This window comes from Hypanus sabinus, chromosome 8, assembly GCF_030144855.1.
Source record: "Hypanus sabinus isolate sHypSab1 chromosome 8, sHypSab1.hap1, whole genome shotgun sequence".
In the NCBI taxonomy this organism is placed as follows: domain Eukaryota; kingdom Metazoa; phylum Chordata; class Chondrichthyes; order Myliobatiformes; family Dasyatidae; genus Hypanus; species Hypanus sabinus.
The window spans coordinates 96,316,740-96,341,308 of NC_082713.1; the positions used below are offsets into that span (position 1 = coordinate 96,316,740).

The window sequence follows — 24,569 nt, forward strand, 5'->3', positions numbered from 1 at the left end:
GGCAGTGTCCAAGGGTTCAATGTCCATTTAGAGTCAGATAGCAGAGGAGATGAAGCTGTTTCTGAATCACTGAGTGTGTGCCTTCAGGCTTCTGTACCTTCTACCTGATGGTAAATGTGAGAAAAGGGTGTTAGAGGTCCTTAATAATGGATGCTGCCTTTCTGAGACACCACTCCCTGAAGATGTCCTAGGTACTTTGTAGGCTAGTACCCAAGATGGAGCTGGCAAAATTTACAACCCTCTACAGCTTCTTTTGATCCTGTGCAGTAGCCACCCCCCCCCCCCCATAGCAGACAGTGATGCAGCCTGTCAGAAGGCTCTCCACGGTTCTACAGAAGTTTTTGAGTATATTTGCTGACATACCAAATCTCTTCAAACTCCTAATAAAATATAGCCACTGTCTTGCCTTGTTTATAACTTCATCAATATGTTGGAACCAGGTTAGATCCTAAGAGATCTTGACACCCAGGAACCTGAAAAACTACTCACTCTCTCCACTTCACTCCACTAATTGACATATCTTACTCCTGTACGCCCTCTTGTCACCACCTAAGAATCTATCGTCACCAAATTTATAGATGGTATTTGAGCTATGCCTAGCCACATGGGCAAGGGTATATGGAGAATAGAACAGTGCGCTAAGCACTCACCACTGAGGTGCATCAGTGTTGATCGTCACCAAGGAGGAGATGTTATCATCAATCCGCACAGATTGTGGTCTTCTGGTTAGGAAGCTGAGGATCCAAGCATAATGCCAGGGAGCATAATGCTAAGATGATTGGAAGAAAGTATAGAGGGGATGTCAAATATAAGTTTTTTACACAATGAATGGGTGCGTGGAACCTGCTGCCAGAGGTGGTGGTTGAGGTGGGTTAATTAGGGACATTTAAGAGATTCTGAGGTGAACACATGGATGAAAGAAAAATGGAGGGTTATGTGGGAGAGAAGTGTTAAATTGATCTTGGTTAAAAGGTTGGCACAACATCATGGGGCAAAGGGTCTGTAGTGTGCTATACTGTTCCAGTTTCTGAAAATAATAGAGGGATTGCATTAAATTGAATTGTACAGGATGCAATGAATGGGAACCAGTGACCTATCTTCTCATTACAACTGCACTGGATCATCGATGAATCTTCTATTCCCTATATGATGAAGGAGTAAACAAAATGCTGGGATTGACTTCAGGATTAAAAATAGGATTAACTGGATTGCCTTCAGAAAGACCCTGTGTAGACTTAATCGAGCCTTTCTGTGCAAAACTATTCTGTAACTGACATTCATTTCCCTCAGTTCCACTGCATTTCACAAATGACATAATTTTACACAGAATATGTAGCATAGAAATATGCTCTTTATGCCAACTGGTGAATGCAATTAGAGAACAAAATCACCTCACTCCCTCTACGTTTTTTACAGCTGTGCAGACCAAGCATCGCTCTGTTCAGGAAATTTTTACGTGGTCTGAAAACTGTGGCACTTCAGATGTTTTTTTTTTGTAATATGCATACTTATGCATATTTAGAGCGAAAAATGAAAAATCACAAACTTCTGATTTTATATATGAATTGAAGGGATAATGGAATACAGTTCAACAAAGCAAGACTTCCATGTTTCATAAACTTTTTCTAGCTGCCTCCAGTTCTAGCTGTGCAGCAACAAAAGATGTTTGCACGGGGGTATTTTAGTTACTGCACGGCCCCACACTAGCACAACTTAGAGCGCAGCATCGACTTCCATTCTGGTGCTCCCTATGTCTGACTTGGACGTTGTACAGTTTTTCTACACCTTATGTGTGTCATGCATGAAGATCAGTCAATCCCCTCATCAGCTCCCTAATCAGTTCAATTTGCAGAACTATAAGCTTGGTTTAATCTGTCAGTGTTCAAGATGTTACATCTCAGGTAGTTGCTGAACAGGAAATCTGTTGAGATTAGATGGATGGGTGTTGACTGAAATGATCATGTTTTGGGACAGACATTATTTGTTACTTACTAATCACTTTTATGTCATTTAATATCTAACTGTCTTATCTGACTAATTGAACTTCTGTGAGGCATGAAGTAATAGCTATTATTTGATATTGAGAAAGGCGACAAGATACAAGGCTAGTAAACATATCTGTGACTGGCAGTTATAGACATGAACAGCTTCCAGAGCTGATTACCATCTATATGTTTCGCCAAGACAATGTAATGACTTCAGCAAAGCATAAAAACAACAGACTGAGAGCTTGCACAAATTTATTTCGATCTTAGCAATATTTAAGGTGAAATAAAATGTGTTTTAATTCTAGTTGAAATAAGCTGTCCTCAAGCACTACTCAGATTTTAGAGCAGATCCAGTGTTTGTACACTATATGATTTGTTAGAAGCTGCAAATGTACTTGCCAAACAATTAATTAATTAGTACTAAGTATCAAAATAGACTTTCCAAATGGCTATCATTCGCTATAACACTTACACTGGCTGACTAACTCATTGTAAAAAAGGTGTTAAGAGGGCTATGTAGAGGATATAGTGTTTGAATCCAATCTTGCAATATCATTTATTTTCATGTCAGAAGTGAGAATCTTTTAGATTAATTGCTTGTCACACATTGTTGTGGCTGTAAGCTGGACAGAACTTGGACTGAATTTCTATCATCATAGAGGAACTTCTTCATGTAGAGTTTGCCTGTCTTTACTCTGCGAAAAAGCTTTCCTAAGTCCTTAATTAGAAATCACCCTTTGCTCTTCTGGCTCTTCATATCAGAGTAGTGCCTATCAGGAATATTTGAGTCCTCTGTCCTACTCTCTTCACTGAGCATACTCAGCCTTTGCCAGAACCTGTGGATACTGGGTTAACTGGGGTTTCTATTGGGGAAAGATACCAAGGGAAATGTAAAAAAAGGTTTTAAATAGAATCGAGGTAGCCATGATCTGACCAAATAGACGAACAGGCTGGAAAAGAAAAAACCTTCCCTCTCTGCTCCTATTGTCTTTTGGTCAACCTGCCATCACCCTTGAATAGAGTACTGAATCTTCTTTTTCGTTCTCCTTCCCTCCCCATCCCCACTGCCACCCATCTCTCTAAGTTAGGATTTCCCAACCTGGGGACCACAAATCCTTTATTTAATGGTATTGGTCCATAACATGAAAAAGGTTGGGAGATCCTGTTCTACATTATCCTTTTCCATTGAAAAGCAACAGAACTCCCTGAGCCAAAACCTGAATCATCCTGACAGTTCAGTACTTTCATGTAGATACAGTTCTCTTCAATGGACACTGATTATTTATTGATTGAAAAACATTTTACAGGCCAATTACAGGACCTGTCAGAACATCTGGCTAAGCCTTTTGCTTTCAGTAACAATTGGAAATTTAAGAAAAAGAAATGTCTTGATAAAATATTTGATATTATTCAAGAGATCAACAGGTTTCCAATTAGATTCTTTGAGAAACAAGAAGAAATCTACATATATTCATTTAACATGAAAATGCTTGTGTTGTTCAAAAGGAATCAATAATGCAACATGCTGTTCTCAAGTTGACAGAACAAGGCATCAGTTCAGCCAAAGTTTCACTACCTTGAAGTTCTCATCTAATAGTAAGAATTGACTGTATACCCAGAGGACACATGAGCATCCCAGATCAATGACCAAGCTCAAGCTAGTCTGGTACTTTAATAAATCTACCTTTGCAGACAGTTGTCGATGGGTTCTCAAACATGTCACTTCATTCATGCCACTTATCCTTGTGTCTAGTCTATTTTACACAAGGATCCAACAGAACCTGAACATTGATTTCTTTCCTTATGTAATTCCCAGTGGACATCAAGAATATAGATACTTGAAAAAAAGGATGTCAATATTTTTAAGGGAAACAGTGTTATGATGAGATCACTGTCAAGGCTTGGATTGGGTAAAAATAACATTTTATGGCAAAATAGTATATTCTCATGTTCATATCTCAATAAATATTGTTTAATAATTGCTTTAATTTACTTATCTAACATTAATTTTGCAAGGCATAGAACCTACCTATCAATAAAGATATGCTTCCAATATATGCTAAAATTATTAATGTATGCACGAAATCCTGAACTAGGAAGAACAGCCAGAGGCTGTGGTATGTATTGGTACCAACGACATAGGCAGGAAAAGGGAGGAGGTCCTGAAAGCAGACTACAGGAAGTTAGGAAGAAAGTTGAGAAGCAGGACCACAAAAGTAGTCACCTTGGGACTACTGCCTGTGCCACGTGACAGTGAGTATAGGTATAGAGTGAGATGGAGGATAAAAGCATGGCTGAGGGTTTGGAGCAGGGGGCAGGGATTCAGATTTCTGGATCAGTGGGACCTTTCTTGCGGCAGGAGCGACCTGTACAAAAAGGACAGGGTGCATTTGAATTCCAGGGGATCAATATCCTGGCAGGGGAGGTTTGCTAAGATGAACCTCCTAGGCGTGAGTTTAAACTAGGATTGCTGGAGAGTGGAAACCAAACTCAAGAGGTAGAGGAAGAGGCTGTTGGCTCAGAAATAGAGAAAGCTTGGAGACAGTGCGAGAGGGAGGATAAGTAGGTGATAGAGAAGAGATGCGCTCAGACTGAGGTTTTGAGATGTGTCTATTTTAATACAAGGAGTATTATGAACAAAGTGGATAAGCTTAGAGCGTGGATGAGTACTTGAAGCTATGATGTTGTGGCCATTACAGAGACTTGGATGGCTCAGGGGCAGGAATGGTTACTTCAAGTGCCAGACTTTAGATATTTCAGAAAGAACAGGGAGAGAAGCAAAAGAGATGGGGATGTGGCACTGTTGATCAGAGACAGTGTCACGACTGCAGAAAAGGAGGAAGACATGGAAGGATTGTCTACAGAGTCTATGGGTGAAAGTTAGGAGCAGGAAGGGGTCAATAAATCTACTGTATGTTTTTTATAGACCACTCTATAGTAACAGGGACATCGAGGAGCAGATAGAGAGACAGATTCTAGAAAGGTGTAATAATAACAGGGTTGTCATGGTGGGAGATTCTAATTTACCAAATATCGATTAGCTTGTTCCTAGAGTGAGGGGTTTAGATGGGGTGGAGTTTGTTAGGTGTTTTTAAGAAGGTTTCTTCACACAATATGTAGATAAGCCTACAAGAGGAGATGCTGTACTTGATCTGGTATTGGGAAATGAACATGGTCAGTGTCAGATCTCTCAGTGGGAGAGGATTTGGAGATAGTGACCACAATTCTATCTCCTTTACTATAACATTGGAGAGGGATAGGAACAGACAAGTTAGGAAAGCATTTAATTGGAATAAGGGGAAATATGAAGCTGTCAGGCAGGAACTTGGAAGCATAAATTGGGAACAGATGTTCTCAGGGAAATGTATGGCAGAAATGTTGCAGACGTTCAGGGGATATTTGTGTGGTATGTTCCAATGAGACAGGGAAAGGATGGTAGGGTACAAGAACTGTGGTGTACAAAGGCTGTTGTAAATCTAGTCAAGAAGAAAAGAAGAGCTTACAAAAGGTTCATAAAACTAGGTAATGGTAGAGAACTAGAAGATTATAACACTAGCAGGAAGGAGCTTAAGAAAGAAATTAGGAAAGCCAGAAGGGGCCAAGAGGTGGCCTTGGAGGATAGGATTAAGGAAGACCTCAAGGCATGTGAAGAAAAAGAGGAAAAAGAGACATGAGAGAATAGAGAGAATCAAGTGTGACAGTGGAAAAGTGTGTATGGAACTGGAGGAGATAGCAGAGGTACTTAATGAGTATTTTGCTTCTGTATTCACTGTGGAAAAGGATCTTGGCGATTGTAGGGATGACTTACAGTGCAATGAAAAGTTTGAGCATGTAGATATTGAGAAAGTGGATATACTGGAGCTTTCGGAAAGCATTAATTTGGAAAAGTCACTGGGACGGGACGAGATGTACACCAGGTTACTGTGGGAGGCGAGGGAGGAGATTGTTGAGCCTCTGGTGATCTTTGCATCAACAATGCAGACAGGAGAGGTTCTGGAGGATTAGAGGATTGCAGATGTTGTTCCATTATTCAAGAAAGAGAGTAGAGATAGCCCAGGAAATTATAGACCAGTGAGTCTTACTTCAGTGGTTGGTAAGTTGATGTAGAAGATCCTGAGAAGCAGGATTTATGAACATTTGGAGAGGCATAAAGTGATCAGGAATAGCCAGCATGGCTTTGTCAAAAGCAGGTTGTGCCTTATGATCCTGACTGAATTTTTTGAGGACGTGACTATATACATTGATGAAGGTAGAGCATTAGATGTAATGTATATGGATTTCAGCAAAGCATTTGACAAGGTACTCCATGCAAGGCTTATTGAGAAAATAAGGAGGCATGGGATCCAAGGGGACATTGCTTTGTAAATCCAGAACTGGCTTGACCACAGAAGGCAAAGAGTAGTTGTAGATGGGTCACCTTCTGCATGGCAGCCAGTCACTAGTGGTGTGCCTCAGAGATCTGCTCTGGGACCCATACTCTTCGTGATTTTTGTAAATGACCTGGATGAGGAAGTGGAGGGATGGGTTAGTAAACTTGCTGATGACACAAAGGTTGGAGGTGTTGTGGATAATGTGGAAGGCTGTCAGAGGTTACAGCAGGACATTGATAAGATCCAAAACTGGGCTGAGAAGTGACAGATGGAGTTCAACCCAGTTAAGTGTGAGATGGTTCATTTTGGTAGGTCAAATATGTTGGCAGAATATAGTATTAATGGTAAGACTCTTGGCAGTGTGGAAGATCAAAGGGATCTTGGGGTCCAAGTTCATGAGATACTCAAATCTGCTGCGCAGCTTGACTCTGTGGTTAAGAAGGCATATAGCGCATTGGCCTTCATCAATCATGGGATTGACTTTAGGAGCTGAGAGATAACGTTGCTGCTACGTTGGACACCGGTCAAAACACACTTGGAGTACTGTGCTAATTTCTGGTCATCTCACTACAGGAAAGATGTGGAAACCATAGAAAGGGTGCAACGGAGATTTACGAGGATGTTGTCTGGACTGGGGAGCATCCCTTATGAAAATAAGTTGAGTGGACTCAGCCCTTTTTCCTTGGAGTGTCAGAGGATGAGAAGTGACCTGATAGAGGTGTATGATGAGAAGCATTGATCGTGTGGATAGTCAGAGGCTTTTTCCCAGGGCTGAAATGGTTAACACAAGAGGGCACAGTTTTAAGGTGCTTGGAAGATGGTACAGAGGAGATGTCAGGGGTAAGTTCTTTATGCAGAGAGTAGTGAGTGCATAGAATGGGCTGCCGGCGACGACGGTGGACGCTGATATGATAGGGTTTTTTAAGAGACTCCTGGACAGATACATAGAGCTCAGAAAATTAGAGGGCTATGGGTAACCCTAGGCAATTTCTAAATTAAGTACATGTTCAACACAGCTTTGTGGGCCAAAGGACTGTATTGTGCTGCAGGTTTTCTATGTTTCTTTGTTTCTATTATTGTGATTTGTTTCTTAATGTAATTATTTAGAATATTAGAGAATTACTACCAAAGCAGTTAAGATGTTATTTGACTGAAAGCCACATAAAGACACCAGACAGGGTAGGATCAAGGTACTTCCTTAAAAGATACCTGATACAGATTTTTTATGAATGATAATCCACAAATTTCATGATGAATCATGTGCACTTGTTTCTGCTGTCCATCTAAGTACTCAAGTTCTGACCCTGGGAGCTGTCTGTGTAGAGTTTGCATGCTCTTCCTCTGACAGCATAAAGTCCTCCTCATACTCTGCTACCTTTCCACAAACCAAAGACAGGTTGGTAGGTTAATTGGCTAAGATAAATTACCTCTTTTTGCAAATAAGTATTTAGAGAGAGAGAGAGAGAGAGAGAGAGTGAATAGAGAGAGTGAGGGTGAGGGTGGGGAGTGTCTAGTAGGGAGAGAGACAGAGAGAGAAAGAGAGAGAAAGAGAGAGGGAAAGACAGGGAAGTGAGCGAGAGGGGAGGGAGGGAGAGCGAGAGAAAGAGAGAGAAAGAGATGGGGGAGAGAGAGAAAGAGGGAGAGAAAAAGAAATAATAGTTGACTTCTAATATTTTATAACTAAAACTATAACTCTTTACTGTACAAACATGAGGAAATCTGCAGATGCTGGAAATTCAAGCAACACACACAAAATGCTGGTGGAACACAGCAGGCCAGGCAGCATCTATAGGGAGAAGCGCTGTCAACATTTCGGGCCAAGACCCTTCGTCAGGACTTTTTACTGTAAGTGACATTAGTTCCAAACTTCAAGCTGAGTCAAAGTTCTCTAAATTAGCTCCGCATGCAATTGAGTTTCCAGCCCCACAGATTTAGGGGATCAATGCAGTCTTAATTAAAGCAAGAAGGAAATAAAGTTGCGCAGCTTCTCCCAATTTTCAAGAAATGGCAGCTTATGCTGACTACTTAGATAATGATTAGGCTTCAGAAACAGGAGAGCATCTGCTTATCATGAACTTGGGATAGTCTGGTCTGACTGATAAAGTGTTGATCTCAGAGCTTCAAGATGGCTTCCAGCAATCATCAGAAATATCAACTGGGTAAGATGTAAAAGAGCTTTGCAATAGCTCACATTATGTGGATTCACAGAGCCAAAATGACTGCCAGTGTGTCCTCTCACATTCTTCAAGCCTAGAAACCTGCACTGCAGTGCTTGAAACATTCATGACTTCATGATCATTAAATCTTCACTTTTTCACAAGTTTTCTTTCTATTACTACCACAGCAAGTCTCCCAGCTTTCAGCTGGCTTCTAATTTTGACCCTTTGAATACAAAGGCCACTACTGTTGAGAAAAGCTTTGCTTAGGAATGAGATTTGCTGTGGAATATGTTTTTAATGACACTGCTTGCATAAGAAATGTAGAACCAAGGTACAGATCTAATACTACATACCCCTGTGAAAAGTTCCAAGCAAGAAGAAGGTGCTTCAGCATCTGGCCAAGTGAGTAATATTCTAAATGCCTGACAAATGTGTTGAGTCAGGAGGCAGCATTAAGAGCTGCTCCAACCAAAGCTATTGAAAGGGTGGATCAAATTCATTATTTTGAAAAGTAATGTTCAGATTTATTTCACAAATGTACAATGGCAGCAACCTGCTTTACATAAGTGAAATTTGAATTCGGTGGGTTGAAAAATTTATGACCCGAAGTAATTTAGTTTTAATTTTATGAACACAAACCAGATAAAGTAGAAGTTCTATGAAATTGGTGTGCATTTATTGCTTTATTCCTGATCAGAAAATGTGAATTATCAAACAGGAGTAGACTTCTGTCTTCACTGTTCTTGATTTTAGACAAATCTGAAATGAAAATCAATGAATCATTCAATCATAATGGACCCTAATTATCTAATATGCCTCAGTGATTTAAAAGAGTGCTTGGTCTGAAATGATACTTCCTTCATGCTCATATGATTCTAATACTTGGTACAATTGTTGATTGTGTTGCACTATCAATAATTAGAAACAAATTTACCACCATGAATTAATGGGATTGAATTTTTCCTGTGTCGTGACAAATCCTTGCATTGTATCATGGTCTGGAGTTACAAGAAATTGGAGACCTTGGAATCTGGATCCACAAACAATCGGTTGAAGAAAGTCAGCTTGTTGAGCAGCATCCGCAGAGGTGTGGAGGGTAAGGGATTGTTGATGTTTCATCGAAGTCACATACCAGCCTGACACCAGAAGAACTGCAACACACACAAAATGATGGTGGAACACAGGTCAGGCAGCATCTATAGGTGCTCTCAGGATGAGGCTTTTCATTCCAGGATGAAGGAGATGTCTTCCTTTTTTAAACAAAGGGGCTTCCCTTCTTCCACTCTGCTCTCAAATGCATCTTTCCCATTTCCCGCACATCTGCCCTCACCCTATCTGCCCACCACCCCACTCGTGATAGGGTTCCCCTTGTGCTCACCTACCGCCCCACCAGCCTCCGGATCCAATGTATAATTCTCCGTAACTTCCGCCACCTCCAACGGGATCCCACTACCAAGCACATCTTACCGTCCCCCATTCTTTCTGCTTTCCACAGGGATCGCTCCCTATGTGACTCCCTTGTCCACTCATCCCCCCCATCCCTTCCCACCGATCTCCCTCCTGGCACTTATCCTTGCAAGCGGAACAAGTGCTACACCTGCCCTTCCTCCCTCACCACCATTCAGGGCCCCAGACAGTCCTTCCTGGTGAGGCGACACTTCACCTGTGAGTCGGCTGGTGTTGTATACTGCATCCGGTGCTCCCGGTGTGGCCTTTTATATATTGGTGAGACCTGACGCAGACTAGGAGACCATTTTGCTGAACACCTACGCTCTGTCCGCCAGAGAAGGTGGGATCTCCCAGTGGCCACACATTTTAATTCCACGTCCCATTCCCATTCTGATACGTCTACCCATGGCCTCCTCTACTGTTAAGATGGGGCCACACTCAGGTTGGAGGAACAACACCTTATATACTGGCTGGGTAGCCTCCAACCTGATGGCATGAACATTGACTTCTCTAACTTCCGTTAATGCCCCTCCCTTTCTTACCCCATCCCTGATATATTTATCATCTTTTTCTCTCTCTCTGCCCATCACTCTGCCTGTTCTCCATTTCCCTCTGGTGCTCCCCTCCCCCTTTCTTTCTCCCTTGGACTCCTGTCCCATGATCTTTTCCTTTCTCTAGCTCTGTATCCCTTTTGCCAATCACCTGACTCTCAGCTTCACCCCACCCCCTCCAGTCTTCTCCTATAGTTTCGCATTTTTCCCTCAAGGGTCTTGGCCCGAAAAGTCAACAGTGCTTCTCCCTATAGATACTGCCTGGCCTGCTGCATTCCACCAGCATTTTGTGTGTGTAGTGTTACGAATGTGACGCAACTCTGAGGGGCCGAAGGGTACAAAGTCGCCCCCTCCTATTTGAGAATCACAAGATCGCTATTAATTTGGGTCTGGGACCCAGGAAATGAGAGAGAGATGTCCAGAATACACAAGGTTTGGAATGTGTCCTGACCTCAGTGAAACGGAACCACTGATAACGGCCATTGTCTCTTGGAGACGGAATTGTGTGTTGAGTACTGTACTCTTCATTGAAACCCCTCAGGGGACAACCAGAATGGGCTGGTTGAGGGATTGGCATCATCCCAACCTGATTGACATCTGAGACCCCGTGAGTAAGGATAATAGAGGGTCTTGGGAACAACCCCTTTAGATGCACCAGGAGAAACGCTGGAAATCCAGTGACAGCATTTAAAGCAAAAGCCGGTGAGAGCTTGTGTGCGTCCTCCCGTGCCAGGGTGGCGGGCTCATCACAGAAGAATGGTTTAACTGAAGGAGAGGCCACAAGTGAAAGGCTATGACAATGAGACTCCTGACGGATCGAAATCATAAAAGGAAAGTCGGCAAGTTTTTCTCAAAATCTCTCTCTCTCTGTCCAACCATTGCAACACAGCGGTCCCCAAAGGCTGCAGCCTGCCTGAACTGAGTGAACTTTATATTTCCATCGGACAATACATTATCCCCTAGACAATGATAGAGCTTATTTCTTATTGATTATTATTATACCTGCACTTTTAGATTTAGCATTGATGATGTATATTATCTGTATATTTGCATTGATATTATTTTTGTGTATTTTTACTAATAAATACTGTTAAAAATAGTATCATCAGACTTCAATGGATGTCTCCATCTTTGCTGGTAAGTGACCCAGTTACGGGGTTCATAACAACGTGGGGCCTCGTTTCGAGATTTGAAACCAAATTGGAGGGCCAGTAAATTGGGCTTTTAAGTCCAAACTTGGATCTGGTAACAAGATGGGAAGCTAGCAAAGATGGACATAGATGAATTTATTGAAAACCCGACTCTGGAGGTGCTAGAGGCAGCCACAAAGTCAGACTTGATAAATATTGCGAAAGGACTAAACCTCGCAGAGGTGAGGTTGTCGATGAAAAAGCGGGCGGCGCAGAGGGCCATAACTCAGTATTATATTGTGAAGAATGTATTTTCGGCTGAGGTATTGGAAAATATCCCGGAAAAGGCACCAGCTAGTGGGATGGCTCAGTTAGAGTTGGAGAAATTAAGGTTGGAACATGAAATTAAGTTAAAACAGCTGGAAGCAGCCGAAAAGGAAAAAGAAAGAGCTGAGAAGAAGGAAAGAGCTGAGAAGAAAGGGAGCATGAAATTAAGTTAAAACAGCTGGAAGCAGCTGAAAAAGAGAACAAGAGAGCCAAAAAGGAGAGGGAGTATAAGGAGAAGCAGAGGCAACATGAGATGGACCTGGAGAAGTTAAGGCAAGAGCAAAGAGCTCAAGGGCCAGACTGAGAGGAGAGATTTAATGTTTGTAGGGAGTTTAGGTTAATACCTCCGTTCGAGGAGATGGATGTTGATAGTTATTTCCTGCATTTTGAAAAGGTGGCAGTGAGTCAGAAGTGGCCCAGAGATCAGTGGGTGGTGTTGTTACAAAGTGTGTTAAAAGGGAAGGCACAATGGGCATATGCGGCATTGTCCATGGAGGAGGAGGATTCTAAGAATTATGAGAAAGTAAAGGAGGCCATTCTTCAGACCAACAAATTGGTACCTGAGGCCTATAGACAAAAGTTCAGAAATTTAAAGAAAGGGTGGAATCAGACGTATGCAGAGTTTGCCTATGAGAAGGGTGTGCTCTTGGATCGTTGGTGTGCAGCAGAAATGGTGGAAGAGGATTTTTGGCATCTCAGGGAGTTAATTCTGATTGAGGAATTTAAAGGTTGTGTTTCGGATGATATCCAGATGTATTGGAATGAGAAGTCCATATCCGAATTTGCTAGGTTCGCAGATGAATATGCCCTAACCCACAAGACAAAGTTTTCCTCGAACAAGAGTTACCAGAAAGACCGTGGGAATGGTAGAGAAAGCCCGCCAGCTGAGGCAGAGATCCAGCCGGGAGCTAGTGGTAAAATTAAGGAGGAGGAAAGACAAGACGGCTAGAGAGGTCCTGGCTTGACCTGTTTTAATTGTGGAAAGGTGGGTCATATTGCATCTAAGTGCCTTGCTCCGAGGAAGGAGGTAGGAAAAGGGAGAGCAGCAGTCCCTACAGAATATATTGTGGTGATCAGTAAATCAATGAGAAAGCCCCAGGTAGACAGAATATGTCAGGGGTCTGAGAAATTTATTTCAGATGGAACCGTGTCTGTGAAAGAGGGAGAAACACCAGTTCCAGTGCAGATCTGGAGAGACACGGGAGCTGAGCTGTCATTGATTCACAGTACGGTACTAGATTTTGGTCCTTTAGATGGGAGAGGTAGCTTTGAGAGGCATAGGAAAAGGGACAGAAGCTGTGCCTTTGCATAGGATCATTATAAATTGTGAGCTGGTATCTGCACCAGTTGAAATAGGGGTGCGATCAGAATTCCCGAGAACTGACTTAGACCTCCTTCTGGGTAACAATTTAGCTGGTGGTGATGCTTGGTCGGCCATGGAGCTGACGAGCCAGCCTGTAAGTGTTGAGGACCTGCCCCTAGATTCCAAGATCTATCCCGCATGCGCAACCACTCACAGCATGTCGAGAAAGGCAGCTGAGAAAGAAGCCAGTATCGATTTGGCTGAGACGTTTTTACCGACCCTGTACCAAGAGGAGTTAGAGGGTGGTAAAACGGAGAATAGGAAAGTGAAAGAGAGTAAGGGAGAGGAGGTAGACCTGCCCTTAGCCAGGAGGAGATTTATAGAGGCACAGAGTAAAAATGAGAAACATATAAGGCTGTTAGAAGGTCCAGGGTTGGACATGGATGATCTGTCTGGTTTGACAGAACTATTTGAAGAAGTTGAAAATTTTAAAGGTGTTACCGATAATGAAGTGAGGGCAGTCCTAGATGAAAAGGATGCCATTACCTTGAAGAAGTCTGCTGGGTTGGTAAATGAGGTTGTTTCAGCCCGCAGGGTTGAGTTTACTCTAGAGGGGAGTTGCCCAGAGAGTAACTGGGAGGATCAGGGGAACTTAGAATTTGAAAAGGGTACGGGTATTGAAAACCTGGAAGAGGCAGATGTCCCATTTGAGTGTGTTCAAGATGTGGATGCACATGGTACTGAACCTAGTAATGGAACTCAGAAAAAGTCTGAGGTATTCGATTAAGTTGAAAAGGAATGCAGTCCTTGTGGGTCAGATGGACTTGGTTCAGTGAAGAAAAGGTTAACCGTGGTACTAGTGGGAAGTGAGAATTCCCAGTGGTTTGTGTTAGAAGGTGTGTTAAAAGTTAGTGAGGAGATAAAAGATGGTGAGGTGAATACTATTATTGAAGGGAAAGGGAAAAGTGCAGTTCCTAAATTGAATGAAGAAAATTTAAAGTCTGAATTGAAGCATTAACCAGGCTGCAGGGACAATGGCTTGATAACATGATGCCAGCGAATCAATTACAGGTTGATTTGGAATGTAAAGGTGCCCCACACGCTATTGTTATTCAAGAGTGTACTGTGAAGAGGCAGAATTCGAAATGCTGATTGGACAAAGAGGGATCGCTTGCAGATTTTAAACTGAAAACTAATAGAATGAAGGATCCTGAAGATAAAACTAATGACTTGCTTAAAAATAAAGAATTGTGTGGAGATTCAGTAAATTGGGTACGTTTGGAAAACATTGTTGATAAAATAAATCCTATGAAAGGAGCAGGCGAAAGCCTATTCCACACTGGTGCACAAGCTCGCCATGTGGGAGTTAACTGGAAAAGGGGCGAGGGTTGACGGGATGTCACTTTAAATAACAGGATCCGGTTTTAAGGGATTTCGACAAAGCATGTAAATAATAACGACAACCCCCATGGAAGATTGACTGTTAAGTTTGAAAGTAAAATAAAGATTAGTATTTGCATGAACTTTTGTAATATACATGTAAGCTAAGATCACAACTCTTTAGTTTTTGTTTGCTGAAGAAAAGGAATAAAGATAGGTAGTTATTAAATTGGAGTCTGATGCTACAAGAATTTATTAAGGTACGAGATGTTAAGATATTAAAGGAAGCGACAACGTAATCGCTAACTGTTTAGATGCTGAATTGAATTTATAACTGTGTTACTCTGTAGTGAAAAAAACTCTTTCGTATTGCGTTAGATTCTGAAATCCTGTAAGACTCTGTATTAATTAATTTTTACCTGAAGTTAAAATCTTAGAAGGAAGGGGCTGTTACAAATGTGATGCAACTTTGAAGGGCCGAAGGGCACAAAGTCGCCCCCTCCTTTTTGAGAATCGCAAGATCACTATTAATTTGGGTCTGGGACCCAGGAAATGAGAGAGAGACGTCCAGAATACACAAGGTTTGGAATGTGTCCTGACCTCAGCGAAACAGAACCACGGATAACGGCCATTGTCTCTTGGAGACGGAATTGTGTATTGAGGTCTGTACTCTTCATTGAAACCCTTCAGGGGACAACCAGAGTGGGATGGTTGAGGGATTGCATCATCCCAACCTGATTGACATCTGAGACCCCGTGAGTAAGGATAAAAGAGGGTCTGGGGAACAACCCCTTTAGACGCACCAGGAGATACGCTGGAAATCCAGTGACAGCATTTATAGTAAAAGCCAGTGAGAGCTCATGTGCGTCCTCCCATGCCAGGGTGGCGGGCTCATCACAGAAGAATGGTTTAGCTAAAGGAGAGGCCACAAGTGAAAGGCCACGACAATGAGACTCCTGATGGATCGAAATCATAAAAGGAAAGTCGGCAAGTTTTTCTCAAAATCTCTCTCTCTCTCCAACCATTGCAACACAGTGGTCCCCAAAGGCTGCAGCCTGCCTGAACTGAGTGAACTTTATATTTCCATCGGACAATACATTGTCCCCTAGACAACGATAGAGCTTATTTCTTATTGATTATTATTATACCCGCACTTTTAGATTTAGTATTGATGACGTATATTATCTGTATATTTGCATTGATATTATTTTTGTGTATTTTTACTAATAAATACTGTTAAAAATAGTATCATCAGACTTCAACGGACGTCTCCATCTTTGCTGGTAAGTGACCCAGTTACGGGGTTCGTAACAGTAGCATCTATAGGGAGAAGCATTGTTGATGTTTCAGGCTATCCAAATTAGTCCTGATGAAGGTTCTTGGCCCAAAACGTTGACAGCGCTTCTCCCTATAGTTGCTGCCTGGCCTGCTGCATTCCACCAGCATTTTGTGTGTGTTGCTTGAATATCCAGCATCTGTAGATTTCCTCATGTTGACCAGAAGAACTTCAGTGGTTTAAGGAAGCAGCTGTAGTTCTTCACAAGTGCAATTGGGGATAGTATGCTTGCTTATTCACATGCAATGAACAAGCTGAATGACTTTCACAAGATAAATTCCATTTTGCATTCTATGCTAATAATGACGTATCTTAACAATGGTAGCTGATGTCCTGTTGCTTCCAAAAGTTTGAGTTAATCTAAGTTTGAATTGGCAGACTTCAAGTTGAAGTTGAGCCATGACAACATCCCTGTTATTTTTGATTAATTAAATTTATTGGAATCTCCTTAGTGGAAGAGGTTCAGATGAAGCAGAATTTGTTTGGAGGGTCCAAGAAATGTTCTTGACACAATGTGTGGACAAGCTGACTAGAGGATCTAATACTAGGCAGTTGAACAGGTCAGGTGTCCAATCTCTCGGTGGGTGAGCATTTCGGAGACGGTGACCACAACTCCCTAATCTTGGGGAAGGATAGGAGCGGACAGCATGGAGAAGTATTTAATAAGTGAAGGGCTTATTATGGTGCTGTCAAGCAGTAATTTTGGGGCATAAATTGAAACAGATTTCAATCAGGGAAATGAGGAATATGCACATCAGAAATGTGGAGATTGTTTTGGGAGCACACATGAGGTTCAGGATAGGTTTGTTCCATTGAGGCAGGGAAAGGATAGTAGGGTGGTGGCAAAAGAAGTGAAACATTTAGTCAAGAGGATAGGTATATAGACAGGAAAGGAATGGAGGCTGAGTGTGGGCCAGTGGTCCTAGGTGAGTGTAAGCGTCGGCACGGACTAAAAGGGCCTGTTTCCGTGCTGTAATTGTTATATGGTTATATGGTTATAAGAGGAAGAAATAAACATACTTAAGGCTTAGAAAGCAATGATCAGACATGGCTTATAAGAGTTATAAGGTAATCAAGAAGGAGCTTAAGAAGAGACTTAGGAAAGCTAGCTGGAAGGTACATGAGAAGGCCTTGGTGAGCAGCATTAGGGAAAACCCCATGTCTGTGAGGAACAGGAGGATGACTAGAGTGAGAATAAAATTGACAGAGATAAAAGAAGAAACAAAAATCTGGAGTCACAGGATGTTGGAGAGGTCCTAAATGAACACTTTGCTACAGATTTCACCAATGAGAGGAACCTTGATGTTTGTGAAGATGGTGATATTCTTGAACATATTGGTGCTAAGAAAGAGGATATGCTGGAGCTTTTGAAAATCATTGGGATAGATAAGTCCTGCAGCCAGATGGAATATACACCAGATTCCTAAGAGAAGTGAGAGAAGACATTTCTGTGTCTTTGGTGATGATCTTTGCGTCCTCATTGGTCACAGAAGCAATACCAGAAGTTTGGAGGATGGTAAATTTTATTCCTGTGTTCCAACCAGGTAATAGGGATAATCCTGGCAATTAGAGACCAGTGAGTCATATAACAGTGGTGGGCAAACTATTGGAGAGGATTCTCAAAGACAGTATGTATGAGCATTTGGAGATGCATAGTCTGATTATGGATAGTCAGCAGGGCTTTGTGAGGGCAGGTCCAGCCTCAGAGCTTAATTGCCTTCTTCAAGGAACTGACAAAAACAAATTGTTGAAGGCAGAATGGTGGATGTGATGAAAATGGATTTTAGTAAGGCTTTCAACAAGGTTCTTCATGGTAAGCTCATTCAAAATGTCAGGAGATATGGGATCCAGGGAAACCTGGCTGTGTCAATTAAGAATTGGCAGAAGGTGATAGTAAATATAACCATATAACAATTACAGTACGGAAACAGGCAATCTTGGCCCTTCTAGTCCATGTCGAAAGCTTACTCTCACCTAGTTCCACCAACCTGCACTCAACCCATAACCCTCTATTCCTTTCCTGTCCATATACCTATCCAATATTTTTTTTAAATGACAAAATCGAACCTGCCTCTACCACTTCTACTGGAGGCTTATTCCACAAAGCTACCACTCTCTGAGTAAAGAAGTTCCCCCTTGCTTTACCCCTAAATTGTTGCCCCTTAACTCTCAAATCATGTCCTCTTGTTTGAATCTCTCCTACTCTCAATGGAAAAAGCCTATCCACATCAACTCTATCTATCCCCCTCATAATTTTAAATACCTCTATCAAGTCCCCCCTCAACCTTCTACGCTCCAAAGAATAAAGACATATCTTGTTCAACCTTTCCCTGTAACTTAGGTACTGAAACCCAGGTAACATTCTAGTAAATTTCCTCTGTACTCTTTCTATTTTGTTGCCATCTTTCCTATAATTTGGTGACCAGAACTGTACACAATACTCCAAATTTGGCCTGCAATGCCTTGTACAATTTTAACTCCTATACTCAATGCTCTGATACCAGCATACCAAAAGCTTTCTTCACCACCCTATCCACATGAGATTCCACCTTCAGGGAACTATACACCATTATTCCTAGATCACTCTGTTCTACTGCATTCCTCAATGCCCTACCATTTACCATGTACATCCTATTTTGATTAGTCCTACCAAAATGTAGCACCTTAATGTATCAGCATTAAACTCCAGCTGCCATCTTTCAGCCCACTCTTCTAACTGACCTAAATCTCTCTGCAAGCTTTGAAAACCTACTTCATTATCCACAACGCCACCTATCTTAGTGGAGTATATTCTGCCTGGAGTTTGGTGACTCTGTTCTAGGACCCCCACTCTTTGTGATTTTTATAAATGAATTAGATGAAAAAGTGGAAAGGTGGATTAGTAAGTTTGCAGATGACATGAAGGTTAGTGATGTTAGTGATAGGGTTGTAGGCTACAACAGAACATTGACAGGATACAGAGCTGGGCTGAGAAATGGTAGATGGAGTTCAATCTAGAAAAATGTGAAGTGATTCACTTTGAAAGGTTGAACTTGATAGCAAAGTAGAAAGTTAATGGCAGAAATCTTAGTGGTGTAGAGAAACAGGATAATCTTGGGTCCACATCCATAGATCCCCCAAAGTTGACAGGGTAATTTAGAAAGCAAATGGTTTTCTGGCTTTCATTATTCAGGGGATTGAGTTCAAGAGCCATGTGGTAACACTGCGGCTCATTAAGACCCTGGTTAGTCTATACTTGGAATATTGTGTTCGGTTCTGGTCACCCCACTATTGGAAGGATTTTGAGAGAGTGGAAGTTTTGGAGAGAGTGCAGAGGAGCTTTACCAGGATACTGCTCAGATTAGAGAATTTGTCTTCTGAGGAAAGATTAAGTGTGAAAGGAGTCTCCTCTTTGAAGAGAAGGAGGATGAGAGGTGACTTTATAGAGATACTGTCATAGTTCAGATTGGGTTCCCTTTAAATTTACCTAGTTTGTGTTACGATCTGGACCGTCGACCTGTTTCCCTTTAATTCCCTGTTTTCCCGTGTCCCTCAGACTTGGCGATTAAAGGCAATTTACTCTCGACCGAACTGGCAGTTTATAAGTCTCCAGCTTCAGCCGTTTGGTGTGTGAGCGTTAACAAAATCACCGTAGCTAGTGCAAACCAAAGTCACCTAACCGGAACCAACTAAGTTTCTTGCCGGAGTAAGCCAAGACTCCTCCTGGATCAAGTGCCAGCAAACCGCCTTCCCTTGCCAGAGCAAGGTTAACCCACCAGGGTGAGTCAAGAGCTCCCACTACTTGGAGCAAACTTGGGCCCAGTTATAGTACCGTCCATTGTAGTTTTATCGTCTCGTATCCAGCTCAGTAGGCAGGCCATTTGCCGCTACTCGACTGGACTGTCGTTTGTGTTCTGTGTATGAGTCCCGGCCCTATGTCCTGTCCCCTAGGAGGGGTCCTGACTCTGTAAAGCCCCAATCCTATGTCCTGTTCCCAAGGAGGGGTCTCGGCTCTGTGTCTGGCGTTCCAAGTATCAAGTCCAAGGTCCATGTTCCGAGTCCTGACTCTGATCCCCGAGCTCCAAGTCCTAGCCCCCAGACCTTGAGTGCCAGCCTAGTCCCAGGCCCGAGTCCTTGTCCTTTATGCCTATTCCCGCTTCCTCTTTGCTCTCCTTGGTTTCTCTCTGTCCTATCCTTGCATCACGGTTCTTCTTGTAAATAGTAATAAACTCTATTTAGTTAACCTTACAAAGCGTGTTTGTGTCCTAAATGTGGGTTCTCCTCCAGCACCCTTGCCCTCCCACATTGTGACAGATATATAAGATGACAAGAGGCATAGATCGAGTGGACAGCAAGCATCTTTTTCCGAGAGAGGCAATGGTTAATATGACAGGAACTGTTTTTAAAGTGATTGGAGGATAGTATAGGGAGATTGTCAGAGGTAGATTGTCGACAAAGTACATGGAGCATGCTGCTTGGCATGGTTGTAGTGGCAGATACATTAGAATTTTTAAGAGGCTCATAGATAGGCACCGACGTGGGGCTATGTGGGAAGAAATAATTAGATTGATATTACAGTAGTTTAAAATGTTAGCTTAACGTTGTGGATCAAAGTGCCTGCAAAGATCTGTGTTCTCTATGTTATTTGCATATGCCTTCTTTACCACCCTATTAACCTTTGCAGCCACTTTCTGGGAGCTATGACATTGTACTCCATAATCCCTCTGCTCATCAACACTGTTAAGGGTCTTGCTGTTTATATTTGATCACCCACTGTGCAATATTGACATTAGATTGCATTAAACTCCATCTGCCATTTCTCCACCCACTTACTAACAAACCCATCTACTTGCCTTGGAGCTGCCATAGGGTAGCTTGACTACTGCAATTCCAGAAATCCCCATATTCATTGACCTTAAGAAGAATAAGGAGCACTCTCACTGAGGCAAAGGTTTCTGAGAGGGATTTACAGGCTGAAAGCTGAAATTCTTCCTCTGAAGGCCAGGAGCTAGAAATAATACACAGTCTCAGGATAAAGGAGTTTGCATTCAGAAGTGTTTGACAGAAAAAGGCTTGTCATATTGTCATCATTGCAGGGTCAGTGGTATTTCGACCTAACAGCATTGTGGGAGCACCACACCACAGGGGTTGTAGCTGTTCAAGCTGACAGCCACTGTCATGTGCTGTTAGGAATTACCATCAGCTGCTGTTTCCTTGCCAGAAACACCCATATCCCAACAGAGGACACTGAAAAGTAATGTTTTTTTTATTTGAGTGTAAGGCACTTTCTTCTACGCCCTCTAAGATAATTGGGTAATTGTCATAAACCGCTCTAAATAAAGCCAGTTTATTTGAGTTCTTTATTCACCTTAAGGACACAAGTACAAACGCCCTCCTGCTCTACACCCACTGGTTATCAGTCAAGGATTTTAATTAATGGAATGCTGAACTGGCTTTGAACTTCACACCTTCAAAGTGGTGCTCCATTTCTCTCAAGAACTGGAATTCCATTGGTTCTCTGTATTCTATCTTGGTATATCAATTGATCTGACACACCTTCCAGTGTAGATAATAGAAATAGACCGTATCTAATATACAGTATATGCCTTTCATTAATCCTGAGAATCAGGGCTTTTCTTGGCTATAGGCTGTTCCAAAGTAGTAGTAACAGTGTGTTCACTCGAGTTGAGTATGATGCTCTCCAAAGTGGTTGTCTATTGGTGGGTCTTCAGGTAGCTGTAATGGCCAGTCCAGGATCCACATATTCAAGTGAAGGGCTTCCAGACCTCACATTCCCATCCCCTTCACCAGTTGCTGATCACCACAGGACTTAATCTGGGATGTTAGGGTGGATTCCCTTAATAGAGAATGCTGGTGTGTGACTTTGTTTAATATGGGGAGGCTGATGCAGGTGCAACCACCACACAGTCCGTGACAGATTGTGGTCAGGGTCCAGTGGCATGGAATGCAAGATGACTGGAGTTCCTTTGCTGGGTTCCCCCAACTGAGGACCCTTCACTGGGGTTCCTTCCATTCGGGTCCCCTCACTGGGGTCCCTTCACTGGGGTTAGATCTTACACTTCTTCCCTCATTGTCAGCCAGGGCCCCAAACTGATCTTGCAGGTGAGGCGACATTTCATCTGCAAGTCTATCAGAGTCATCTGTTATATCTAGTGCTCCCAGAATGGCCTTCTCTACATTTGTATGACCTAACATAGCGTCATCGAGCACCTTCATTCCATCTACCACAAAATGTGCAATTTTCTAGTGGCCACCCATTTCAATTTTACTTCCCTTTCACTTTCAATATGTCAGTCCATGTCATCCTCTACAGTCATGCTGACGCCACCCTCAGGTTGGAGGAGCATAATCCATCTGGGTACCCTTCATCCTGATGACATGAACATTGATTCCTCTAACTTCCAGTAATTTGTACACCCCTACCCTTCTCTCTTTTTCAATTCCCCATTCTGGTTCCTTCTCACTTGCCCATTATTTCCTTCTGGTACCCCGTCTCTTTCCCTTTCTTCCATGGTCCACTGTCCCCTCCTATCAGATTCCTTCTTCGTCAGCCCTTTAGCTCTTTCACCTATCACCTCCCAGCTTCTTAGTTCATCCTCCCTCCCCTTGTCAGCCACCTTTCCCCTCACCTGTTTTCACCAACCACCTGCCAGCTTATACTCCTTCCTCTCCCCCACCTTCTTATTCTGATCTCTTCCCTCTTCCTTTCCACTCCTGATGAAGGCTCTTGGCCTGAAATATCAATTGTTTTCTCACCTCTATGAATGCTGCTTGACCTGCTGAGATCCTCCAGCATTCTGTGCATGTTGCTCAAGATTTCCAACATCTGCACATAATTGCAGATCATCTGTTGATCCAACATCTCCAACATCTGCAAATAATGGATATATTAACACTAATATTGGTTGTTGAAGGATTTTTTTCCAATTGAAGTCTGTAATTATTGGTGTATAGCAGGGATTAGTGCTGTAACGCTTGTTTAGGATGGAAGTTAATGATTTGAATGTGAATGTGGAAGGTCTGATTAGTAAGTTTGAGAAAGACTTGAAAGTTGATGTTGTCATAGATAGTAAGAAGTATTGCCTAAGGTCTACAACAAGATTTGGATTTGATGGCAAGTTGGACAGAGGGATAGCAGATGGAATTTAATCATGACAAGTATACAGTGATGCATTTTCAAAGGTCATAAAAAAGTAGGCATATATTGTAAATGGAAAGACACCAAGGAATGTCGATGAACAGATGGACATTGGAATGCAGTCTGCTCCTCACATTGTAGCGATGGCATGATTGACTGAGGACAGTGCAGAGGGGATTCATCAGCATATTCCCTTGACTTGAGTAGTTTGGTTGTGGGGAGAAATTGGTAGGATTGGGGTTTATTTCTCCAAGAGCATGGGAGACTGAAGGGTGATCGGATTACAATAAAGGAAGCATAAATAAGGTGGAACGTTGCACTATTTTTTTTCTGATGGCAGCAGTATCAAAAACTAGAGGGCATAAGTTCAATGTGAGAGGAGTAATTGTAAAAAGGACTTGAGTGGAAATTTTTCCTTAAATGATATCTGTAAAAAGCTGCTTAGGGTAGTGGTAGAGCCAAACACAATAACAATGTTTATGAGACATTTATTTTTAATTAATTGCCCATTACACCTCTGGCATTTAAAGCAGCAATGAAGGTCCTCCATTTTTGTTTGTCCTTGGCCACATAGAAGGACTCTTCATTGCTTTTTTCATAACAATTTTTTTGACCATTCAAGATTGTTTGCCCCAAACCTAGAGGCCCACTGGGCCAGTCGTAATCTGGCCTCTACCCTTTGACTTGTTTACCCCACCAAAAACTAAAGCATAAAGCCCTGGCTCCAGCCAACATAACTCTCAAAATCATTGAGGCACGCAAACCTCCAAACTATGACAAGGTTGTGGTCCTCTGAGAGATTACAAGACATTTAGCCTCCACATCCAATGACAATGTTATGGTCCTCTGGGAGGTTTCGAGACCATGGCCAGGCTGTGGTCCTCTGGGAAATTACAAAACACAACCATAGAAGCTAGCAGGTCAATATGAACATGATAACCAAATGGCCTGTTCCTCTGCTATAAAACTTCACATCTCCATAACCTGTTTCCAACCCACACAATATGGAGAGTCAACATTCATCCTTTTATATCTGCCGTTTCTACAAACTACTCCCATTCCCTTCCTACAACCCTTCATTCTGTTTTCTAATCCATGCTCGTCTACATCAGTTTATTGCAGGGATTACTAACCTGGGGTCCATAGGCCCCTTGCTTAGTGGTATTGGTCCATGGCATACAAAAACTCCTGGTTGATTGTTTGAAAAAACACAGCTAGAAGGGAGTAATGTTTCTTAATGAAAAATAACAAAATAAATCAACATTGTTTCTGACATTCTTGTTATTTCTGTGAGAATGACCTGATAAATCTCTGAGGAAAATTAATCCACTTATAGTTATCACTTTAAAAAATTAAAAAGCTGCCAGTTTGAGACACAGAAATAATTCAAGAGAAGTAAGTCTTCATCAAGTTAGTTGTGGGCACTTGTGACATTATC

General features: G+C 42.2%; 1 long non-coding RNA gene across 1 annotated transcript; it reads right to left on the minus strand.

Moving 5' to 3' along the window:
• On the minus strand, positions 1 to 24,293 carry LOC132397785 (uncharacterized). Its single transcript, XR_009513445.1, has 3 exons — positions 24,265 to 24,293; positions 22,750 to 22,864; positions 1 to 104 (listed from the first exon to the last, which is right to left on the minus strand). It is a non-coding gene; the product is annotated as an uncharacterized LOC132397785 (long non-coding RNA).
• Positions 24,294 to 24,569: the final 276 nt, after the last annotated feature.